Source organism: Crocodylus porosus, unplaced genomic scaffold, assembly GCF_001723895.1.
Source record: "Crocodylus porosus isolate Cpor-Errol unplaced genomic scaffold, CroPor_comp1, whole genome shotgun sequence".
Lineage (NCBI taxonomy): Eukaryota > Metazoa > Chordata > Crocodylia > Crocodylidae > Crocodylus > Crocodylus porosus.
Window position 1 is genome coordinate 21,778,300 of NW_017728909.1, and position 7,098 is coordinate 21,785,397.

Below are 7,098 nucleotides of genomic sequence, written 5' to 3' on the forward strand. Positions count from 1 at the left end.
TCCCCACATATCTGAAAAAGGACTTTTTGTTGTCCTTGATGCTTGAAGCTAGTTGGAGTTCAGTTGCAGCCTTGGCTTTCCTGGTTTTCTCCCTGAAGGACCGGACCAGTGAAGAATAATCCTCCTTGGAGGTGAATCCCGTCCTCCATCCTTTGTAGGCCTTTCTTTTGAGCCTCAGGAGGTCTTCTAGGTCCCTGGAGAGCCAGGGGGGCTGCTGTGCCCTTTTGCTGCCTTTCCTCTGAGACGGAATAGACTTAGCTTGTGCACTGAGGATCGCTCCCTTGAGGAGCAACCACTTGTCCTGAACTCCCCTCTCCCTGGGGTCATGGTCCCTTAGGGCCTCACTGACAAGCCTCCTGAGCTTGTCAAAGTCAACTTTCCTGAAGTTGAGGACTTCCATGTTGCTGACTGACTTGCCAGCTTTACGGCAGATGGTGAAGGTGATCAGTTCATGGTCGCTGTCACCCAGCTTCCCATCGATCACTAGGTCGCCGATTAGGTCATCCCCGGTAGCCAGTACCAGGTTGAGCAGTGCTTTGCCTCTCGTTGGCCCACAGACTTCTTGAGTCAGGTAGAGGTCATCCACGCATGGGGAAGCTTTGCAACCACTTGGATTTTGCTGAGTGATCCTCCCACGAGATGTCCAGGTAATTGAAGTCACCCATGACAACCAAGGTCCTGGCGCATACGGCCTCATCCAGTTCCCGGGCAAACTCCTGGTCAAACTCAGGACTTTGGGTGGGAGGACTGTAGTAGACTCCCACCGTTGTGCCGTGTTCCCCATGGATTTTAACCCAGAGGGTCTCCAGTCATTCACCCTGGTCGCCAAGATCAGCTTGCAGGGATTCGTAGCTTTCCTTAACATAGAGAGCTACACCCCCGCCCCTTTTATCTACTCAATCCCTCCTGTACAAGGTATAGCCATTTATACCCGAGGTCCAGTCATGGGTGGAGTCCCACCAGGTCTCTGTTATCCCTGTGACATCATAATTATTTGCACTGAGCAGAAGGACGAGCTCCTCCTGCTTATTCCTCAAGCTCCTGGCATTTTTGTACAGGCAGGCAAGTGTGCCCTTGGGGGCTCTTTCCTTGCCCACAGATTCTGCCAGGGCTGGGGCAGGGGTGGGCTCCCTTAAGTGCCATGACCTGCTGGCTTTGCAAGGGTTGCTCAGCGGGCCAACAGTGGCGGTAGTCCCCCCGCTAGCAGTGGCGGAAGTTCCCTTCCTTTCATTCTGGGCACTGTCATATCTCAGGTGTCCGTGCACATGAACATTGTGGATTGGCATTGCTTCAGTGCCCGGTTGACTTTGTACACCTCGCCCATTCATTAGAGAAGTAAATACAAGTTTAAAAACCTGTTTAGTTAATAAAATACCCAGGTGGACAGGTAGCATGGACTTTCCAACAGATTCTTCTACAGCTTTCTCACAGTGTCAGAAGGACTTGTATTGCCCTACAAGTGTGCTTAGCTAAGTAGCTTAATATCGTCTGTTCACCAAAACATTAACACTTTGCTTGATTTCTCAGCCTCACCGCTGCATTAATTCTAGCTTTGGCTACATTGAGCACACACATTATGTTTTGCTCTTTTTTAAGCATCTGGAGCTAGGGTTTTGTCTTAACTCAGAAACCAAGTGGAACTGGCCTAACACAAGCCTAGAGTGCTGCAGTAAAAGGACAGGGCACTCTTTCTTTTGACGCATAGTCTCAGCGTTGTGCAACATCACAGATGTCACTTGGGGTTTTGGATGACCTTACGGCACTTTTTCACATAAGCTGGGGTAGAAGGCAGGATAGGGTAGCACCTTAGAGACTAATTGGTTCAGAGAGGCATATGCTGTCATAGGCAACAGCCTACTTCCTGAGATGCTCTAAGCTGGGGTGTTAAGGCTGGTAGAGAGCTCAAATTCTGTTGTGGGTGGTCAGTAGAGATGTGTCACACCTTCTGGTTTAACTTAGATGGTGTCATATATTTGGCCTTTAAAAAAACCTTTGACCTGGTGTCCCATGATGTCCTCATGGAAAAATTGGGCAACTGTGGCTTCAACTACTCCACAGTCCAGTGGCTGGGGAACTGGCTCCGAGATTGGACTCAGAGGGTGGTAACTGAGGGAACCGAATTGTCTGTGGTGGGTTATGGAATAGAGAAAGATCCGACACAATTTACTGATTTGTTTGATGCATCTGGCTGGGCGGGTATTTGGTTGAGTGCACGATTTCACAATGATTGCACACTTAATTCATACAACACTATTTTAAAATTCCTTGCTACACATATAACACTGCTTAGCTTTAAGAAAAACCACAAACATTAAGAACACAATAACTACATATATTAGAAACATTGCTCCAAACACACTTCCTTCCCAAACAATGATATAAGAATTAGTATTACAAAAACAACTACAATTGCAAGTAAAGGTTATTTCTCATGGTATACTTACAATCCTAGAATACCTAGAAACCAAATCCCCAAGGATACTTTCATTCTTTAGTGATGGTTTTAGGGTTAGTCTCAGCAGTGATAGGAACAAGTCCCCTTCCTTTAGTCCCACTCGGGCGCTCCGTGGCTTCAGCATGAACGGGAGGTCTTGTTCGCGGAGAGGGCGGTTCAGGTGATCAGTCTGATCCAGCCTGCACTTGCGATTCTTCCTTGGTGTTCTGCAAGTGAGGTTACCTCCAAATTGGGACTGTAGGTTACAGTTTTTATTGGGTGAGTTGCCATCTTGGGTCCCTCCTACCCAAACCTGTCACTGCTTCCAAATTTGGGCTTGGATCTTTTACCAGATTTCTGCTGGGTGGTCAGTTTGTATTCTTGCTTTTTGGAGATTTTCCATAACATGGCTGTGACCTCTTTTGCCAACCCCTTTTCCAAAAGCTCCTAGGTTTCAATCTCTCAGAATGTTTGCCCAAGGGTTGCTTTTAGGTTAACTTTGTGAAAGGCCTCTAGAGATAAAATTTAAAAACCAAGACATTCAGCATGTTGGCTGCAAGGCCTCTAAAGATAAAATTCAGAATCAAGACATTCACCATCTAGGCAAAAACAAGCAATAACCCTAGATAAAAAGATAAACCTTGCCTTTTTTCTAAACTGGCTAATGGGTATTTATTACAAAAATTCAAACTATTACATTCAATATGACACGAATCAACATGGCACCCAGTGACCAGTGGTGTCCGTTCCTGGACCTGTACTCTTTCATGTCTTCATAAACAACCTGGACAGTGGTGTCCAAAGTGGACTGGCCAAGTTCACTGACAGCACTGGGGAAGAGTGTCCATACTTGAGGATAGGCCGGTGATCCAGGCCAACCTTGATAGGCAGGCAAGGTGGGCAGATGAAAACCTGATGGCACTGAATACAGAAAAATGCAAAGTGCTCCATCTCAGGAATAAAAACCTGCCTCATAATTATAGGCTTGGCAACGCTACACTCACTAGCACCATGACCGCAAGGGACTTGGGGGTCATGGTTGACCACAAGATGAACATGAGCCACCAATGCAATACCGCAGTTTCATAGATTTCATAGATTTCATAGACATCAGGGCTGGAAGGGACCTCGGGAGATCATTGAGTCCAGCCCCCTGCCCAAAGGGCAGGAAGTCAGCTGGGGTCATAGGATCCCAGCAAGATAAGCATCCAATTTACTCTTCAAAAGTTGGGAAAGCGAACAAGACTCTGGCTTGCATCTACCTATACATCTCAAGCAAGACCCAGGATGTCATCCCCCAATGTACTCCACGTTGGTCAGGCCGCAGCTAGAGTACCGTATCCAATTCTGGGCTCCACAATTTAGGAAGGATGTCGAGAAGCTAGAGAGAGTGCAGAGGATAGCCATGTGCAAGATCAGAGGGCAGGAGAACAGGCTTTATGAAGAGAGGCTGAGAGCCATGGGGCTCTTCAGCCTGGAAAAGTGCAGGCTCAGGGGGGACCTGGTGGCTATCTATAAGTACATCAGGGCCGTGCATCAGGATCTGGGGAATGCCTGTTCACCAGAGCACCCCAGGGGATGACAAGGACCAATGGTCACAAACTCCTCCAAAACCATTTCAGGCTGGACATAAGAAAAAAATTCTTTACGGTCCAAGACCCCAAGACCTAGAACAGACTGCCCCGAAACGTGGTGCAAGCACCTACTCTGGATACTTTCAAGAAAGAGTTGGACGTTTATCTTGCTGGGATCCTTTGACCTCAGCTGACTTCCTGCCCCTGCGGCAGGGGGCTGGACCCGATGATCTTACGAGGTCCCTTCCAGCCCTAATGTCTATGAAATCTATGCAGTTCACATACATCTTGTGAACTTAAACCGTTAAACCTTCCATGCCTTAGGCTTTGGGATTGTTTGAAATTCAAACCTCAGACAGAATTTCACTGTAAGATTGGATTTCGGTATTAGGAGCTGTACTAGTCATTGTCTCTGGTCATATTCACAGCCAGGAACTAGCTTTCCTGTGAAGTTCATGTAGATCTGTTAGGGTTTGATTAATATGTTGTCTTTATTTTGTTGACCTCTGATTTTTAACTGCTTTTCTAATTTGAGGATACAAAGATACAATGAAAGGTAAACAGTAGCAGGTGGCAAGCCAGATTCAATATACAAAGCCCCTGCCTTCTCCCATTGAAGTGAATGGAGATTTTGCTTTTAACTAGGAGCAGAATGAAGCCCACTTGATATGTTCTTGCAGCTGGAAAGCTTGTTAGTTTTGTGCATGTATTAGCACAATCCTCTCACAAAAGAATAGCATAGAAATATAATCTGTACACAATGTGTTTTCAGCAGAGATGGGGAAGCATTAGTGCTAGTGTACAAGGCACTGGTGATATCTCATTTGGAGTCCTGTTTACCACTCTGGCTGCCCATGTTGAAAACGCATGACTTCCAACAGCAATAGGTGCACGCAGAAGCTACTGAAGTGGTTAGGGAAATGGAGAGACTATCTTACAAGAAAAGAATAAGAAAGCTCAGCTTGTTTAATCAAGGAATATAAAGCTGAGAGGCGAAATGATTGCTCTCTATAAAGGCATAGCAGGAAAAAGGAAGGAAAGAATAAGAATGATTAAAGCTAAAGGGCAGTGTTGGCAGAAGAACACTTGGGACTAACCAAGCCATGAATACATTTCATCTGGATATTACAGGGAGGTTTCTAACCATTAGAACAGCCTCCCAATAAGAGTAATGGCAGCAAAGACACGGAGACCTCCCACAGCTGGTTTGAAGGTGGAACTTGGTCACTGTATGCCAGATTACATAATATGATTGCTGGCAAGAGCAGGAGGTTGGACTTGATGACCCAGGAAGTCTCTTGCAGTCCTATGATCCTATAATAGCATTATCATAAAAATAAACCATCCCTGGTATGTTAGAGGCACCCTTAGCAGAGATGCTCAAAGTCAGATTGGAGAAATACCCATCTGAACTATACTGAAGCAGCTCACCGCTGCTTTCAGCTAGCCACAATAATAATCCTATGTTACCTCTTACCTCTTTCTAGCCTCTATCTAGCACCTTGTCCCCAGAAGGATCCTAAAACTGTTCCTAAAACTGTTTGTTTTTTGCTATTTCAATTTCCTCATTACAAATTTAGGTCAAAGGACATGGTCGTCACGGGGGACCTGAACTTACCAGACATCTGCTGGGAAGAGCAGTCTGCCAGGTCTGACCGCTCACGTAGGTCCCTAGCCCAAATACAGGACCTCCATCTAACCCAGGAGGTGCACAGCCCCACTGGGGAGACGCCTTGTTGGACCTGGTGCTGGCCACGGGCAATGACCTGGTGCGGGGGCTGCGAGGGCTCGACCACCCGGGCGACAGTGATCATCGCCCGCTGGGATTCACCATCCAGCACAAGGTGGCAAAGGCCGGCAGCAAGGCAGCAGCCCTGGATTTCAGGAGGGCGGACTTCAATGAGATAAGGAGAATAGTCGGGGAAGCGCTGAGGTCCCAGAGGGGAGGGGAGTTGGGTGTCCAAGGAGAGCGGTCGCTCCTTAAGGAGACGATCCTCCAAGCCCAAAGGGAGGTAATCCCAACACAGATCAAAGGGAGCAGGAGGGAGCAAAAGCCCCCATGGCTCACCAAAAGCATCCAGGAATGTCTCCTAGCTAAAAGGGGGGCGCACCCCCAATGGCAGGGATGGGCCATCCCCAGGGAGAACTACACTGCGGTTGCTTGGGGCTGCAGGGGGGCAGGGAGGACAAAGTAGAGATGGGACTGGGACTAGTGATCCGGATCAAGGACAACAAGAAGTCCTTTTTTAAATACATAGGGGGCAAAAAGAAGGTACTGGGTAACATGGGGCCCCTGCAAGACATGCTAGGAAATTTGGTCGTCACACCAGATGACAAAGCTAACCTATTTAACGACTTCTTTGCCTCATTTTCCTGAGCAGGGACCAGATTAGCCCCCCCCACCAGCCCCACCTCAGGCCCTAGGAGAGGCGCACCCAGGCCCAGTGTCAGGAAGGATCTAGTCAGGGAGTGTCTGGAGGGACTGGATTTATTTAAATCAGCGGGTCCAGACGATCTCCACTCCCGAGCTCTGCGGGAATTGGCTGCGGTCATTGCGGGACCCCTGGCACGGCTGTATGAGCACTCGTGGTGCTCTGGTGTGGGGCCAGAGGACTGGACGAGGCCAACGTGGTTCCCATCTTCAAAAAGGGGAGGAAGGAGGACCCAGGGAACTATAGGCCAGTTAGTCTTACCTCGATCCTGGGGAATTATTTTGGCACATGTCCACGAGGGGCCGGGGGGAGATTATGCTTAGGGGGAATGAACATGGGTTCATCAGAGGCAGGTCCTGTCAGACCAACCTGGTGGCCTTCTATGACCAGGTCACCCAATCCTTAAATGCAGGGGTAGCAGTGGACATCGTCTTCCTGGACTTTCAGGAGGCCTTCGACACCCTGTTCTCATTAAGAAACTGGGGGGCTGTGGTGTCGACACCCACACAGTCAGATGTGTCACCAACTGGCGGGAGGGCCGCGCCCAGAGAGCAGTGGTGGACGGGTCATGTTCGACCTGGAGGGATGTGGGCAGTGGGGTCCCCCGGGGCTCGGTCCTCGGGCCCGCACTGTTCAACATCTTCATCAGTGACTTGGA